Raw genomic sequence first — 19,625 nt, 5'->3', positions numbered from 1 at the left:
AATGGGAGAAATGAAAAGAGAGAAATAGATGAACGGAGGAAAGAGAAGAGAACGTACGCATTCTATACATGTTGATATGTATAGGCGAGTAAAGCGCTCATAGCCGGTTCTGAAGCATTAAACTTAAGCCTGTATTTTATTGGACGAGCGTATAAATCAAAAGCTTGCGCTAGTCAAATATTGGAAGCTTTGCATGCTCCAATACGCACCGGTGATGCGCAAATCATGGATACTTGCCTATGTATGGCATATACTGCTATGTGCCTTTCTCTCTCTATCTATCCGTTTCTCTTTTTGCACCCATCTGCCCATCGCTTAGCCGTTCTCACTAACACACGCGTGTAAATATATCCCAATGTTTATTGTACTAGAGTAAAACCGTGTTTGATTGCTCTACGGATAATAATTAGCCGTACGGTATATATGTCCAACAAATAAGGCATTTTTATTGAACTGATTCGTCAGATGATAGTAGATACATTGATTCGTTCCTTTTCACTACCCTATTTCCACGATATATGATCTAAAAATGTCAAAAACATTCGAATAAACAAATTTAATTATTATAAACATAGGAGGAACTTTTTAAAAATCTAATAAAATCGTCATTTATATATATATATATATATATATATATATATATATATATATGCACATATATATTATATATTTATACACTCTTTCCTCTTTCAGTTTATATTTTAAAAATTTGAACTCGTTATAAACGAAAGCGTAATAATCAATTTAAATGTAAATCGTGTTCGCGCATATATAACTTTCTCGACCTATTTTCGATCATTTTCGACTATTTCCGATTAATACTATCTTATTATATTGCACGTGTGTATTAATGGATACGTATAATTTATTGCATTCTTTTATATATTAATCAGATATTACATGTATAAGTTTGGATTAACAAAATTATCGTTTCGATGGTTTACACGTTTACACATATATTTATAAAGTTATCATATCTTTGAATAATAGATCATGTCAAATGACGTGTAATTACAGGTAACGGCAACCAACGTTCGGCAGGTATCGCTAACCTTCGTCAATCTTCGTCATCCATTTGACCGGTGACAGCTTTGTTCGTTGGACGCTACCAAGTTGCGACGGAATTTATTTTCTCTACGTTGTAATTACAGGTAATTAACATATTTTTGCTAACTTGTACCTTCTTCCAAGATGACAATCACTTTTCGAAAATGAGATTTTTGTGGTATATAATTATAAGTGATGATAACATCGACGATAAAAGATATTTGTAATAAAAATTGTCCTTGTATATGTTGCATCGTAAGTAATTCATTTTTTCAGACATTATTTTTATAGATATTGAATTGCAATAATTTATTTTCGTAATTTGGATTAACGAAATATCACTCTTGATGGTTTTTACGTTTGTATATCATATTTATAATTTAACAATATTTTTACAATATATATGGCGAAATTATACATTTCCAGGTGGTCAACAGGAAAGTGTCGCTGTGCGTATGCGCGATCCGAGTTGCTTTCCCCTATGGTTTTCAAAATGACATCCATTTTCATTTATAGACATCATCGAGTTGCAACAAAATTTCAACGTCATTTTAATTACAAGTAATTAGCATAATTTGTCTAGCGTACATCTTCTTGCAATATATTAATCGATTATCGAACAAGTGATTTCCGTGTGTAAATATTTGCAAATTGGAACATTGTCGCGTTTAAAAGATATTCGCGAAAATAAAATGTAATACTTTGGCATTCCCTCGAGGGCCATTATATACATAATACTTTTTCTTACATTTTCTAGATTATTTATAAGATATCAATATTTCTATCGCTTTTTAATGATGCTCAAATTAATAATTAATTATCCATTTATCATAATCTATCGAATTTTGTGATATTAAATTTCTATAGTTATCGTATACATATATATGAGTACACACACACGCACGCACAGAAGCAGCAAGCATATATACACTCATACGCATAATACATATGAAAATCGAGTATTATGAAACTTAATCATTGTATAAATGTATATATAATAATCTATTTATAATTATATATGCACCTAGGTAATATATATATATATACATATATAAATTTATATAATTCTGTTTTAATTCCTACCTTGAATTTAATAGATTTTATTGTATTCCTTGTATTGATAAGATTAAATATGAAATACGCTGATGCTCACCGTATTCCGTCGTAGCTATTTTCGATGGTACATACAAGGAATCTTAATATAAACTGATGAAACAAAGTTTAGAATATAAACAAATATATATACATTAAACAGTACATTATGATCTTTTGATTCTGTTTTTTCCTCGAAGTTCCAGGAAATTCTTCGCGATGAATACATGTAAACAAAAACAGTCAAGCGTCGGGATCGTCCAAGGTCAAGAGCAGGCAGTATCCTCATTACCACACGACATACCAACAAGCAAACGTTTGGCTGTTTTGAAGAGCAGGTAATATTCTATTATTGAATATTTTATTTCAATGTCATTAATTTTATCTTAAATAATTGAATATTTTAGCTGTTTAATAATTTATTATAACAATGATAGTAATGATTGTAGTTTTATCGTTATTTTGTATCGATTAAACGGAAGAAAAATGGTAAGATAATCTGAGTTTGTTCAATTAAAATCTTTTTGCGTTTCACTATTTATATTGACTGTTAGAAATATGTATATTTAAATAGACTTCACGCAAAGCAATTATAAAGTCAGTATTTGTTTGTATAAAACGTTCATTCAGTAATTAATAAATAATTATTGCGTATTGAAGTCAATACATCACGGAACGTGATTAAGAAAATAAAAAGATAAGAGAATATAAGATAAGATAAGAGAATATAAGATAATTTAAATTTTCATATTATTTATTATATTGAATTTAAGATATTAATGAGATATAATCAATGCTTGTATGTGTTACTTACACAGACAATAAACAAGAAAAACATGCTTTATAAATGTTATATTCTTTGTCGTTTTATAATTTTTTCTTTATTTTTACAGTTAAATAAAATTAGAATCAATGGAAATTTGCAAAGTAGAATCATTTTTGTATTAGTTCATCATTGGGATAAGAGACTCATCGTTCAAAGATCAATAAACACTTAAAGTAAGTAAATTTTTGTATTGAACATTTTCACAATAATATGATGCTAATAATTTTGTTCTTGTTTTTTTTTTAAAGGTCGTTCTTACAATCGTAAGTAAAGCAATAAATAAATCAAATGTTGTATCGCTAAAAAAAAAAATCGCGAAATAGAAGCCGTGTTTGTTAATGTAAATTTGTTCGCATTTCTTAATAACTTTAAAAAATTAATCTTTAATAACTATACTTAATAAGTATACTCTTAAATCAATTGCGTATAAAGTTGTCAATTGTAGAGTCAGTGTTTGTTCGCATAAAGTATTATTTTTCTTTTTTTTTTTTTTAACAGTAAAAATCCGTGGATTAAATTTAAGTGACCATCTCGTAATTAATAAATAATTATCGTGCATTAGAGTTAGTGCATCGCCGAAAATAATAATATACTTTTCTGTAGGAGATTATTGATAAATAAATGTTTATATTTTACAGTATATAATTAAACAATAATTATTTTATTACAATAATAGTAATAAAATTTTTATTTTTCATTTTTTTCAGGTCATATTATTTAACTTTTATTAATTTTTCCAGGTCAATTATAATAACTCTTCATGTGAATCTACTACGATTTAAATCCACGGTGATTTCAATCTGCAGCAATTTCAACCAACTTCAATGTCGACCTTTACCTCATCTTCAAACTTTTACGGATTAACCTTCCTTAATTTCGACATGGACGAGTGTTTTGGAGCCATCAGAGAACTTCTTAAGTAGTAAGTAAAGAAATTTAAAGTCATTCCAATACTCAATCATGTAGAGGACGAAAGATTCGAATCGGCACGAGTTACTAGTTATAATTTTTTTAATAAATTATTCAGATGGACATAGTAACCGCTAGCAATTCCTTTTTTAGATTTATTCGCGAGCGACACATTTTTAATTGGGAGTATTTTTCATTGTTTTTCTATTGTGCTTATTTATATTAGCTTAGAATAAGATTTTCTTGTTGTTTTATCAATTCGAATCATTTAATTAACAATGCAATTAATTAGGACTCATTTTTGTGCATTTAACCGATTTTGTTAAAAAAAGCATATGATGGTATTTAAATTACATACATTATACTTATTTAATTTAATCGCCATCTATATCAATTTATCGACATTGATGTACTAAAAAATGAACAAGAAGACAAACGTGATGAATAGATTCTTAAAATCAAATGATGAATCATGATCTTCTTTTATTAGAATAATCATTTGTTGAAAAGTGTTCTTCGAAATTTTTCCATGAAAAATTAATGAAATATTTAATCAATTTTCATGATAAAAAAAAAATTTCAACGATCATTGCTTCTAAAAAAAAGATTCAAAAGTCATTGCTGGGAAACAAGAAGACTTGTAGTCATATCACATAAGCTTAAATATTAAGTTAATCAATTTAACTCAGTATTTTCAGCTTCTAATAAACTAATTTCCGTTATTCCCATGTTTACTGCGTTTTCATCTATGTATGTGCCCAGGTGTTACTGATATGGGCGGAAAACAATTACTACGCATTTAATTTTAAGTTCCCTCTTTGGTGGTTGTTATTGTGCTAGTGATTGTGCCCAATGTACGCTTCAGCTGTGTTTGCATGTTAGATGATGAATCGTATGTCGGTTCGAGATCATTTTTAAATAAATAAATATGCTATTATACCTAGTATATTATTAACATTGTTTTGTTTAGATTAATTACAGTTACCACAGATAAAATATTTTACCACAGTTATAATATTTTACCACAGTTATAATATTTTATTGAAACTTTAAAATACTCGTAAATTACTAGTATCTATATATATTAGTATATACTAATATATTTTGTTTTATTCATTTAGAAAATAATCATTAATTTTGACTTGATGATTACAAGATTTGGCACGTGTTCCTAATTAGTTTGGAATTAGATGTGTTTGAACTAGAATATCGGGGTGTACATTTTTGCATCTTGACGGTATGAATTTATGCAACGAATGTTTTCATATTCTTTTAATTATAAAAATCAGGTAAACAGTTATGTATGTTTAATTTAAAGTAGGTGAGAACAGGTAAGATGCTCTACGTATTGTAAATTTTACTTAAGTGTGAAAGCTTACCTCTACATTTTCTACATATGTGGCTACAAGTTATTTTATTTTCAGCATTTTTGTTTCATATATTTTCTACTCAGTCTGATATCTTACACGATATATTAAATAATTAAAAAGTTTTGGGATTTTTTTATGATTAAAATTTTACCGAATTGGCTCGATGTTTTATAATTTTTTTGCTATATAATCGCCTTTGTTCGTCAGTAATACTTATTATTTTTTGGAAATAATGGACCATTCTATTTCTATAATATCTTAGAAGATATACGAAGGAAGATGTATATTTAGTTAGAATAAAGAGTACTAAAAAAGAGTACTAAAAAAATGGTTCAATTTGTTTTGAATTAAAATAAAAATGTTTAATATCTTAAATTTCATTTTGTTCGTTGCATCTATCATTTTTGTAGTTTTGAGTATTTAAATAATTTTATTAAAAAATTTTATTATATAAAACTTTATTATATAAAATTTATTGATTTTTTAAGATTTATGTTTTATATGATACACAATTTAATTTCGAATTACAAGAATAAAAAGTAATTTATTGACACTCTAAATAAGAAATAATTGAATTTAGACTAGAAAAATTAGATTGAAAAGTTAAAATTGACACATTAAATGATAATATGCTGTTATATTGTAATTTTATTTTGTAATTACATTATATAACTAAAATATTTTTAAATAGTTTTAATATCTTGTTTCGTAAAATTAATCATGCTGTTAGCAGTAGCGTTTAAATCGATTGCACTTAATTATCTTCTTTTATATGTGTCATTGCATTATTTAATTTTTTATATAGATATAATTTTGTTTAGAAACCTGTCATCGACCTACATTCAGATTCTCTTCAATCTACGATTTCTATATTAAATATTTACGTGTTCAACAATCTTGTATATTTCTGGTATTACGTATTACAGGAAAATATATTTAAATTTAAAGGTAATCGGAAACTTTTGCTCTCAAAAAAAGTATTCGATTTCATATACGATGAGTGTTACGTTAACGTTCACGTTTAGGAGAGTACACTCGAAATGGAATTTAATTAAGCATAATGCGTTATGTGCGTGTTACTCGAGCGAGAAAGAATATTATTCATTTCGCTGCTTAAAATAACGCAACATTCATTCGATAACGGTACTTTTTAATTAAGATGTACCGCGAAGTACATTCGGCGAGCGTTTTATACGCCCCTTGTTGCTACATTGTTCCGGAGCGGTGTCAGTACTTTACTAAACGCTTATGAATATTCAAATCTACCTTTTACTATCTTGTTTCGAAATATATATTAGTTCTACGCTTGGTAAGCAGCGAAATAAACGGCTTATTTCTAGATTAAATCGCATCGGGCGTTCGCGCCGTTAATTTAACTCGCGTTTCTTCGGCTCCGTCGTCAAAATTTCTTATCTTCGTTCGTGGTTGTTCGTGCAAAGTAGAATAGGAATGAAACATGAAGGCCACAGTTTCAAAATTACCTTCGAAGGTCTTACTCGTTAGAAACGCGTGGGTATGTATAATTACAGAGAAATTAAAAACGTGCGTGACAAATGAGTTATACTATGGAAAAGTGTGATTCGTTTCTTCATGGTTATTTTTTTTTTTTTGCATTTTTCTTTCGTTATAGAAAAGGAAAGCAGAGGAAAACAAAGTTTTCAAAAAGTTATCTTTACCGAAAGAAGATTTATCGTTTCAAGAACGCTTCCATTTGTCACCTTCGCTTTTGCGTAAAAGAACACGTGCAAAGTTATTTTAGCGGTAGGAGTCTGCGCGTAGGCGCGTTGCTTAATTTCATAATTCTGTATAATGCCCAGAGACCACACCTGAGGCAATGAAAACACAAAACTGGAAAGAGAAGAAGTATTTACATTGTCTGTGAGGATAAGGTTTGCGCGTACCGTTGTTGTCAGAAAGGGAGACAGAAAGAGAGGAAGAGAAAGAAGACAAAGAGAGAAAGAGAGAGAGAGAGGGAGAGAGAGAGAAAGAGAGTGTATGAGAGAAAGAGAGAGAAAAAGAGAGAGAGGTTTCAACTTTTTATACTAAAAACGGCGAGTTTTCTTTTTCCTACTAAAAATACCCGTATTTTTACCGTAAGACTAAACTAATTTTAACGAAGGCACATAAGTTGTAAATTAATCACTCGCACGAACGAAGATACTCATCTCTTTTCTTCCATTATATCATCTTTCGCGTAATAGAAACCTCTAGGCGATGTAATTAAGACGAAATAATGATAAGGGTGATGTTATTTCTTTTTTCTTCGTTCGCTTTTATACTCGCTTCAACGGACCGTATTTCTTTCTACGATAGGAAACATCCTCCTTTGCGAGTAGTGAAGAAGACACGTCGAATACTCCACACCGTGATGCTGGATGGAAAGTCAATTTGCCATGATTCGAAATAAGTCACGCGCGCGGCTTTCATCTAACGACTTCCGGATAAGGATTCCGGTCGGCAAGTAGCCAGTTTAGCCAGTTTGTTACGAAACGCGATGCTATAAATATAGATATATAAGGATGGTCCAGCGAGGATCGACCCCCCCAACAAGATTGAAAGTCAATCTCCGCTTGACCGATCTTGATGGGTCCCACCTTCCTATATATTCTACGTATTTTTCCTTCAATGAGGGATGACGATCTTGAAACAATTACGAATCTTTCGAATAGATTTTTTTTTCTTTTTTTTTTAAGAAAGGAATAAAAAAATAAGAAAAAGAAAGAAAAGGAAGAGAGAATCGGTATATGATAAAGGAATAAATTCGATCGATAAGATACACAAACCGACTCAATCATATTTCGATCAAAAAATATAAAAAATTTCTTATCCTTTAGGTAAAGGACGATCCTTAATAATTGAAAGGCCCAACTTATAACACGTTGGCCCAATTCGACATAGCGATTACCATCACCCTTTGTCGGGTACGACAAGTCAGAAGCCACGAAGAACGTCCTTGGAAGAAACTCTAACGCCGGAAACGCCGATGGACTTCTCCTTTTGGAAGTTACGCTTCTGGTTTTCAGCCAAGCGCAGCCTCTTAATAATACATCTCCCTTGAATCCACGCCAAACCGATAATTTCGGAGCCGGTGATAGTTCAGAAAAGATGTTGCTGCCATGTTAGAAGACGTTCTTACTACCGGCATATAAACTTGATATAAACGTGATTCGAAACGTTCTCGAAATACGTGGCTATCGGCGAAAATTGCGAAAACGATAATGGCCATTAGCGATAGAAAAGTATTCGCTTGGTGAAACATTTTTTAACTTGGCCAATTTTATGTTTAAAGTTTTGGTTTCATCCTTTGTATTTCTATTTCTCACACTATGAATTAAACGAGGATTGCATTAATCCACATTCTTGACTTCTCGCACAAACAGGCTCTGTGTGTCAAATTAACGAAAGGTTACGGTAAAAATGAAGAACCGAATCAGACGACTAGAGGAAATGATAGGACGCGTTCTATTGGCTTTGTAATCCGACTAGGATCCAGTAGAATGCAAATCGAAACTGGTCAAAAGAAATAGAGAAAGAGAACGATAGAGAAGAGACAGGCATCTCGTTTCGGAAGACGCAATGGGAATTTGCAATAACGTCAGCCTCGAGACTTTGCGACGGCGAGCTTGCAAGCACAGACAAAGCTTTGCTTTGGTTTTCGACCACAAAGAGAGCCCTGTGCATCGCACATATCTCTATGTATAACATATATATATATATATATATATATACATATACATACATATATAGAGACATATATATACATAAAACTCACACGTTCTTAGCAAATATACGCGCAAATATCCGTACACGTTCGCGTGTGTACGTACGTTCTGGCGATTTTCATTTCACGCGTTACGCCAGTACGTGGAAGGGCCGACATGCGGTTTCTGCGGCACCACGCGCCCCTCCTATATCATCGTTTAAAATAATATTGCGTCCAGAGGGGCATTCACCGCTCTCATATCCGCTGCGACAAATCACCCTCGCCCGGCTACTCGCCGCCGTCTAACGCCTACCACCACTACTACCCTCGCTCTTGCTACCTCGACTCACCATCCCTTCCTCTCATAGAACTAGCCCGTTGAATTTAAAAAAAAGGAAGAAAAATAGCTACGGGAAAAGATGAGGGGTGAAACAGAGAGAGAGAGAGAGAGAGAGAGAAAGAGAGAGAGAGAGAGAGAGAGAGAGAAAGAGAGAGAGGGAGAAAGGGAAAAAGAGAAAGAGGAAAAGAAAGAGGGAAAGAGGGATTGAGAGAAAGAGAGAAAGAGAGAAAGAGAGACAGAGAGAAAGAAAAAGAAAGAAGAAAGTCGAGATTTTCCAGCAGTCACATTCTTACTACGAATTTGCCCCTGTTTACGTTTATTGCCTGATTTGATTAATAATGCGCACGTTGTGTGGTAGAAAAGATTCGTTATGAGAAAAATAAATAGATTCACACGTAGAGACTTTGGAGTCCCGTACGATCGTTTCTATTCGAGGATTTTAATTTTAATCTTGATAAAAGGCGCGAAAGAAAATAGCTTGTTAATCCGTGATTATCGTTTGAAGTGGGGGAGGAGGTGTCGTTGTTTTTTACATTCTTTTTCAATTTACTTCATGTCCGTGTATATTGATTATTCAAAATCGCTCGGAGCTTTTTACACGTTCGCCAAATGAAAGTTTTATTTAAATCGAAATAATTTGCATCCTTATCGCCAGGCTTTCGATTATTATTAACCATTACTATACGCGATTGCAGTGGCTTATTAATAATGACAAAACGAAGGTGCTTTCAGGCTAATGCACGCAAAAACATACAAATAACCGATTCTTCAATGCATATATTCATTGCGTATAAATTTATATTTAACAAAATCTGCGTCTCATTTTAATAATACGTAAATTTGTGTATACGCGTCGAATAAAATGAAATATCGCTTCGTTGGTTCGAGCGACGTGTATTTCATTCGCTATAATGATTGAAATTCGAGAGTTTTTGGGTTTGATCCCACGAAACGTACTAGTTAATGTAACATAACGTATAACGTAAACTTGCAAAACGAGCTGAAAACGCATCAAGTTAGAACGTGAGCGATCGTTATATCTATCTTTCTATATTCTAATATTCATTCGTTATCTTTCCAAATGTAAAATAAATACAATAACACGAATATAAAGGAAGACAAGATCATAGTAAGTAGTTGAATCGAAAAAGGAAATAAGTTTTCAGTCGTTAAAGGCAACGAAATATATAAATACGAGGCGTAGAGAGATCGTTAGAGCGACTATAAGCCACAACCCAACGATATAATGTTAATGAAGCAATTTCAGTATCAACACATTCCCCGGTAATGATCGCGTTACGCCGGGCTACTCGTTGCGGACAGAACATAAGTAGAAACAAATGACCCGACATCGGCCGTTCGTAAATGCGGAACTTTTGTCCTCTCTTTCTCTAGCATGACTACTCGACTACTCGGTTAACCGTACTCACCGACCACTACTTACTACCTTCGTGGCTTCACCATACAGGCTGACTTCTTTTTACAACGTTTAATCTAAATCCAACTAAGGTCTTACAACTGGCCGAGGGAAAATCGTTTTGAGTCTCTCTCTCTCTCCCTCTCTCTATTTATCTATCTCTTTCCTTCTCTTTCTTTCTTTCTTTCTTGCCTCAGGTTCTTCCGACTTGCTCGCTCTACGTTTCACCGCCTCTGGAATAACGAAGCTCCTAACTAAATGGTAAAATTGTATCGGACAAGGTTCGGCCATTTAACCGACGACGACTTCAGCGAGTTTCTTTTATGGAATTAGAAAGAACGTTATCGAGTATCGTAACAATTAACGCGAATACTCTCTTGGTGATCTTTTTCTATATTCGTCTTCGCTCACCTACCGAAGAAGAGATTCATTAATGTACTCTAAAAATCTCAGGTATAGTTAAATTCTTGTAGATACGTTCTATATTATACTATTTAGATACTTTGTTAACTTAATTATAAGTTAATATATTATATTTATTTTTATTCCACATATATATATGCATTACTTCGATATAAATTTTTGGAAAGTAACTGTGAATGATCTCATCTACTATGATTTAAATCCGATTGCATTTTACATTTCCTAAAGTGGAAAGAAGTTGAACTCATTTCTGTTAATCGCCATTAATCATGAAGATTATAGGGTCAGAAGAGCGAAGATGGAAAGGAAGAAAATGACGCCAGAAGAAGAACGTTCAACCTTTAGGAGAATAATATTGGATCCACTTGTAAATTATCATGAGTCATTATCATGTTCTTACCGACAAAATTTCATCTCTCTTTCGCTGATACGTCGACAGATACTGTGGTTCATTTAAAGAACCCATTTCAACCTACGTAAACTTCAAAATGAACCAATTTGACTACTAATTCTTAATAAACTCCTACAACTTTTCCTTTAATCATATGATTTATATTCTTTAAGATGATAACAGCGTACTTTATCATAATCGAACAATGTTTATATGTTCACGATTTCACGTATACTGACTTACTTCATAGTATAGTAGACGGCGTTAAAAACAAATTAAGTTACGGACCACGCAAACTCGCAATGAACTTCATTTAATCTATTATGTACAGCGTGAAAGGTTTATGAATGTTATGTAAGTATGCAACGGCCACTTTTACGATAAGAATATCATTAACAATATTGGAATATTGAATATTTCATTATAATATTGCGATAATCGTAATTCATATTGCGCGACATCAATGACGAGCCGTCTTTGACGGACGTCGATTGGACGGAAATGACATTGGAAGAGGTTGTGAAAAGTCGATCGATTTCACACAATGACGACACTCGAAGCGTTGGCTAATTATTCGAACAAATTATCGACAGGATTAAAGCAATTATTCGTATGCCTGATTAGTGCATGAAATTGGAATTACATCGGTCTCCTGCATTTCTCTCGCTCTCTCTTTCCCTTATATCCCTCTTCGACAGCCTATTCCCTTCTCTCTCCACTTCGCACGAATCCAAATCTCTCTCTCTCTCTCTCTCTCTCTCTCTCTCTCTCTCTCTCTCTGTTTTTCGCTTTCTCTCATTCGAACCAGTTCTATCCATTTTGTCGCGTACGCTCATTCACCATAAATATGAGATGAATGCATTGTAATATCGGTGATGTCACGCACGGGGCTAGTAGGTATCATATATTAGTCTCGACGCCAGACGTGTTAATTAATTAAATATCGCCGATAATCATCACGAAGCTGGCTACAGGAGGTATCCGCATGCCGTTCTCATCGCGCTTTTGTTTTTCACCATTAAATTATCCTCCTCGCATTGTTCCCTCGGCATTAACATTAATGAGTTTATTGTTAAAACTCGCATGCATTTCGATTAGCCGCCGACAATCGAATTAGTTTTCATCAGTGACCGCACATCTCGTTGCAGAACGAGAGTCGTTAATCTTCCGTGTACTCTTTTACAGATGTCTCCTCTCTTTCAAGAGTTTCAGTTATAGTTTCAGTTACCAATAGATTCTTCGATATTTGTGATGAAAATCTAAATCACCATAGTGATTTACGTTATCACAGGTCAATGAATTTTAAGCGCGAACATACGTTCGTAACAGTTGGGAGTAAAATACAAAGCACGGAGATTACGATGAGAAAAAGAACGTGAGGGGAATACAGTCAGAAAAGGGACGATTGTTGCAGCGAATGGTTATAGCTGAAGCTCAGAAACGAGCGTTGGCTGGAAAACTCGGAGAGTGAGAGAGATGGAGAGAGAAAGGGGCGTTGTATTTTAGGTACGAGCAATTACATCGTGATTAATTAGTCAGCCACGCGGAACCCTCCTTTTCTTCTCCCTTGGGTCTCTGCCGAACCCACTTCGCGTATCTCCTTCCCTCATTCTCTCTCTCTTCCTCTCTCTCTCTCTCCCTCTCGGTCGTTCAAAAAGTCGCTCTTTCTAGGTCGGTCTATCGCGCACGTTTTCGTGCGTTTATATACTGTGGACGTAGAGGAAAAAACCATTAACTTCCCTCGGGCTTTCATTTGACGTGAGGTTAATCGAAAAATATCGAGCGCGGTGAAAAACAAACGCACAGAAGCGCGAGCTAGCTCGTCGTCGTTGGTTTCCTTCTCGAGGAGAAGGAGAAAGAGAGAAAGAGATAGGAGGGAATCGAGGCAAACGGCCGGAGGGATGGAAAGCCTCTACTCACTCCCACTCACTCCTCTCATGGCTCGTCTAGCAATTTTTTCGTATTACTATTTCGTAGGCGAAGGCGAAAGCGTGTTGGGCGTTGACTGATAGAGAGATCAGACCGTAAAGATGCAGGCTCGCGTACGAACCAAGAGACAGACGTCTGAGAAACGAGCCGTTGTCTCCTCTCGTATTACTTCAATTTTTCTCGCTCATAAACGTCTGAACGATACACAACGCTTACCGTCGATAGCCTTGGCTTTTGACGTTTTTCCTCGTGAAAAATTTTCGATCCGCCCGACTTCGATCGCATGCGCATGAGGATTTAACTTTATATAGAGAATTTCGTCACGAAGTATAGAAATCACGAACGATTAGACTTCGTGTGTTTCGTTCTTATTCTTAAAAAGAAAAAAAAAAAGAAGCGAAAAAAACAAAGAAACGGATTTTGATTTTATTTGAGAAATTTAAAGAAATTAAAAAAATTTACGTAAAATATCTTTCATAAAATTCACGATGAATATGTTAAATAATAGTTCTTCTTTTGATCGTATTACAATTTATCGATCGAAAGGAATAGTCCTATTAAATCACGTCGATTTGTCCATTGATGTTTTGTCCATCATCGTGATCGAATATCGACACCTTGGAAAAGCCGGTGACCGATGAACTCGTTGCTGAACGCATAAGTCACTCGCTGTGCGACTCAACAGAAGCTAATAGATGCAACCTCCTTGCAGTCACGTCATTTGAAAATTAATTACAGTTACTTGCGGTGGCTCGTAAAGAACAAGGCCTGAATAATTAACGTAACCGTTGTATCGCGCTCCGAGCTAATTATAGGCCCGTCCTTTTCTATTCGTCCGATTAGCATATTCGTTAATTATCGGCCCTACCATTTTCTGTTGCTTGTACTTATATATAATGAAGCTTTTCGCTTTCTTTCTTCCTCTTTCTCTTTCCTTCTTGCTTTCCTTTTTTCTAAGCTTGCGTGCATTAATATTTACATGAACTGTGCGTGTCGCAAAATATATATATATTATATGTATACACAAAATATATGTGTATATATATATACTTATGTCGGGTTTATCATTCTGACCAATATGGCGAGATACGAGGAAATTTCAACACTTAATTTTTTTTTCTGTAGCTTTACGATCTCTACTAAAACACCTGTAAATTTCTACGGACGATAGTCGATCCCTATAAAAATCTACCTTTCGTCGATACAATTAGTGTTTAAATATTTACATTTCACTCGTACACTGTTATTAACACAAACTTCCTTTCAATTTATTTTCACGTAGCGGAATCGAGAGCTGTATTTGGAAAAAACACACTCGAAAGATGCTCGATGTTGTTTTCCCTGCATTTGTGCTTACGCGAGTGGAATGTATAAAGTTTTATACGCGTTAGTACATGGATGGTTAGGTACTTTCACAATGAATACTTCGAAACGTTCGAATGGTTTGCATTTTTTATGCACGTACATATATTTGTTGCCAATAAATTGAAAAAGCGCGGTAAATAATTTCATAGTTTGTTACTTTAGCTCGTTCGAATATTTCTGAATTTTGCTTAAGCGTACTCTAAAAATGGAAGAATTTGATTAACGAGTAGTAAATCATGTTCCTTCAGTATTATTATGTCACGAGAAAGGAAAGGAAGTATCTTAGAAAGATCAAAGATACTAAAAGCTTCTTCCTTCATTCATCATGTTCTCCCTCTATTATAGGACAACGTCAATGGGGGGGGGGAGGGAGGTTGAGTCAACGATTCCCTTCGTCGGTAAAGCGATTGATTTGATTCGGACAGAGGGCAAAGGCTCTCGTATGAAGACGTAAACTTCATGGGGGGTATAGCGACAGCATAAGAATGAAGTTAGGCATATTCGGACGTTTATCGCGTCGCCTCGAGCAAGACACGCGATCTCGACACGAGTCCCGAACATAGTAAGTACACGTATTTCGCGCCCTATACGACCACCCTTAATATCATTTCTCGTTCAAGCTATACGGAAATCCAACAAGGACAACATGCTCGTAAGACTCGATAATGGTACCTTACAAGTGTAAAAAGTGTAGAAATGTTTTCAAATTCTGAAATAACAATCCTACTAAATCATCGTCATTGTCATTTTTATTCTCTTTATTCTCATCAACGGAAATTTTTTATTCGTCTCATGTTTTATTTATTATATCAATTCTATAACTATATATTTTGTAATATCAGGTTTCTTAAGGCGAAAAAGAAAATTGTGAAGGAAGAATATACAAAGAAGAGGGGTGGAAGTTTGTCAAACCGTGTGAAAAAAAAAATAAGGAAATGAGAGGAAGGAGACTTCCCTTTTAGGATAGTCCAAACGATCGTGAAAAGAATGAATGGAGAAGGGTGGTGATATCGTCGTGTCACGACTAGTCTAGTCACGGACAACAGTTTCGTTGGTGGAACCCCTACTGATAAATGAATAATAACGATATTCGAGTTAAGGGTAATGGTTTCATTCAGGAAATGATGGATCCGTCAGATAACGTGGTATATATTTGACATGTATATTGTTATAAAGAGAATTAATTTATTGGAATGAAAATAAAATTTTAATTACATATAAAAATCTTTGTAATAAAGTATAAAACTCATGTAAGATAAGCTCAAAGAAGGGGAAAAAAATCTTATTTCACATATATTTAAGGGAAACTCAACGAGATTGTTATACCATGTAATCGTCTATTGAGTAATACGTTTGAAAAAGACATAAAAGCTCTTCTTGTGAGTTTAACTTCCGCTGCAAAAAATGTGTTTTTCTCGCTTCGCGCCAGTTACACGCTCGCTCTTACATCTACGTGCTCCGGTTTTAGCGCCGTGCTATCAAGTTTTTGTCACTGTCTGCAAAATGGCAGTGAGAAACGAGCAGGAACCTGTCGTGCCACGGTTAAAATGGTAGATTAAACGTCTCGCTGACGACCGACCCCCGATCGATTCGCTTCTCTCTTCTTTTCTCTTTCGGGTATATGACATCTGGATGAAGAATAACGAAAGTTAAGGGCTAATTGCGATATCTCGCATGAAACGTTTCAGGCTAAATACACTGTTAGTTGGGTTGTTTTAGGAAAACGTTATACAATTTTTTTTCCTCGTTTTTAAAAAGTATTAAAGAAATAAAAACATTGATGTCAACTTAAGTAAGAAATATTATAGTAAGAAAAATGTAAAGTGATTTTATTTTTTCATTTTTTTTTATATATTTTTTTTTTTTTTACTTCAATCTCTTGGTAATCATACAATCAAAACGAGTGTTTCTTGCGAAAGAGCATACGTAAATGGTATTAGCTCTCTTAGGAGAAGGTAATGTTACTCGTTGAAACGATACTTTTGAAAGCAATATTTTAGTAGAGCCATTACTCAAGTGTTTTCGTTTTGTACTCACAGTCCAGTTACATTAGACGAAGGATGAAAGAAAGATAGAAGGAGAGAAAATGCAAAAGCGTTGGATTGCGACGTCTAAAATAATTACTATTCGAGACACAATGAGAGAACAATGCAAAAGCATATACGTTATGCTCGAACGAATACGCTAGTGAGGAGAAAAAGGGTGGTAGGCAGACAGACAGACAGAGAAAAAGCGAATAATCACGTAGAAATACGTATACATGTAGATTTATATTATGTAACGTAACATTTGGGAAATGTTATGCGTTTTAAAATGCAATTACTGATTGTTCGAGATCATGTATCCATTCGATTGTTATATACTCGAGCATTTTCAAAAAACTTTTCGTACGCTTCGAAACGCTCTCAAACGCCATCTCCAACTGTGCATGCTAAACCGCCTTGATTTTCAAGCTCATTCTCGCGTTGTTAGATTACGCCGCAAAAAACGATATAACATCGACGCTACATTCAAAAACCAATTCGTACGCAAAATTCAAAGGGAAATTCGACGCTCGGTTTCCCCTTTCGACGAGCTAACAAGAGATCCCTTCTCGTTCTTCGCTCTTCAACCTCTACAATCGTGCCACTGTTATTGTAACCATGTTATTTTAACAGAGAGCTTTCTATAAAAATGCGCAAGGAAAGAAAAGGGGCCACAATAAATAGTTCTAAATCGATTCGCTGATGATCACGATTCACTGATGATCATGATAAAACGATAATTGTCAGTTTGATAGTTTCATATTCGAAGATCACTAACGATTATATGTTAAAATTTATATTATGTGTTTTTTTTTTTTTTTTTTTTTTAATTTCGTTAGGAATTCCATAATTTATCGTTGGTTACCTACTACATATTCCGTTTAATTACAACACGGTTAATTCGTGATTTTGCCAAACAAAGGCAAGTGGAATCACTAACGTAATTATAATAGTTTATTTGGAATTCATGAATGCGAGTTGTAGAATGGATAAACAGACTTTTGGATTATGCTTATATTCATACATACCTACATAATACGTACCTTTATTCGACGTAATAGTAATTAATTTTCACAATGGAGAATAACAGAAAACAAGTTCATTTTGTAAAAAAAAAAAGGTTCATTTTTGTAAAAAAGAGTCTATAATTAATTTTTGGTTTATACATCGAGCGTATTAATACGATAATTGATTAAAAAATTTAACAAACCGGTATCATATTCAAAACGAACATAATCAAAGACAAAGGATATTGCATTTTTTAAAACAATCGAGGTTTACTTATTATTCATGTTCATTAGGAAACCGTGGCATGACTTTACAATAGCGTATAAGGGGGTAAAGAGCGGACGCTCAACAATGGACCCGCGGGTAGGATTCCCAGATCTGAATTTGGAATTCCCAAGATCCCCAAGTACCCCGCTTTCGTTCTAGCGTGAAATAAGTCTGGGACCTCGGAGCCCATTCACCCTCTCTTTCTCTCTCTCTCTCTCTCCGTCTTTCCCTTTCCTCCAATTCTCCTCCTATCCTAAAGCTGACTATTTGCACTTAGCAACTAGTGGCATGGTACCTAGGTGCCCTCAACTAAAATACTACTTTCCGTCGACTGACCTTTCTACAAAGTAAAGCAATGAATACATTTAGATCGTAAATGTTCCCCTACTTTGGCCCAACAGTCGTCGTTCCATCTCGTGCATTATGTATTTCCCTCTAATGCGTCCATTAAGTGCGATGCAAACGTTTAAATCAAATTTCTATTAACTATAATTAATGCGCGCGACACCTAGACGAGCCAAAGTTACGTTCTTATCTCGGTGAACTGCCGCTCTTCGAGAGTCGAAAGCACTGCAGCGCGCGTTAATTCTCGAAAAGTACACGAACGAAATTCCCTTTCAATGACAAACTACAAGTTCCTAATTTTCTAACCGACATAGTACCGTCATTGCCTTCGTTACAATCACCGTTTAATGAAAAGGAAAAAAGAAGAAGGAAATAAAAACAAAAAGAAAAAAATATGAAGAAAAAGAAAAGGTCAAAAGAAAAGAATAGGAAAAAAGAAATGAAAAGAAACGAAGAGAATATCTTAAGAAGGAATAAGACCTCTGAATTTTCCATACGCATATCGTTCGCGACTGAAAAACGAAACAACTTTCTCTTTCTCCTTTTTCTAGTCTGGACCTTTTTGCCGGATCTTCGCGAGCAGGTGCGCTTACTTCTTTCTTGATGCGGTCGGTCTTGTCGTTCTCGAAAGAAAGGCGAAAGGTTGGATAAATTTTCGGCGACGATGCTCGAAGATGGAGTCGCATTCGAATAAGAAATGCCGAATATAAGAGAGATAGAATATCACCGTGCGGAGAGTGGAAGAACGCGCTTCTGTTTACAAGATGAGCGTCGCTGGTTGTAAATCATGGGAGCGAGAGATGGGCTGAGCGACCACGTTGCATGGAAAGAGGGTCGGAGAGCAAGAAGAGGAATGTTCGTAGGGCAGAGCGAGGGCAGAGGGTAGAGGGTAGAGCGAGCGAGTCTGTTGGGAAATAAGGAGGCAAAGTTACGTTTCCTCGCATTCACCCTCTTCCCTCTTTCTCTTCTCTCTCTCTCTTCTCTCTCTCTCTCTCTCTCTCTCTCTCTTTATCTCCCTCTCTCTTTCTCTCTGCTCTCTGCGGATAGCATCGCCACAGCCTCATCGTATCGTACCTTGCCCTCGGCAAATAGCTATGTAACCCTACCGTATTCCCTCTCTCTCTCTAGCTTTATCTATTTATTTCTATCTCAATATTATAGTCGTATAT

General features: G+C 34.6%; 1 protein-coding gene and 1 long non-coding RNA gene across 6 annotated transcripts in view; one reads left to right on the top strand and one right to left on the bottom strand.

Moving 5' to 3' along the window:
- The window catches only part of LOC124422829 (nucleolysin TIAR), a 390,007-nt gene that overhangs the window by 254,277 nt on the left and 116,105 nt on the right, over positions 1–19,625 (bottom strand). The gene's annotated exons all lie outside the window — the stretch shown is intronic.
- Positions 691–3,663, top strand: LOC124422832. Its single transcript, XR_006941933.1, has 3 exons — positions 691–1,151; positions 2,340–2,477; positions 3,033–3,663. It is a non-coding gene; the product is annotated as an uncharacterized LOC124422832 (long non-coding RNA).

The sequence above is a fragment of the Vespa crabro genome, chromosome 3, assembly GCF_910589235.1.
Source record: "Vespa crabro chromosome 3, iyVesCrab1.2, whole genome shotgun sequence".
Lineage (NCBI taxonomy): Eukaryota > Metazoa > Arthropoda > Insecta > Hymenoptera > Vespidae > Vespa > Vespa crabro.
The sequence above is the reverse complement of the archived record's forward strand: the minus strand, read 5'-3'. Positions and strand labels throughout refer to the sequence as shown.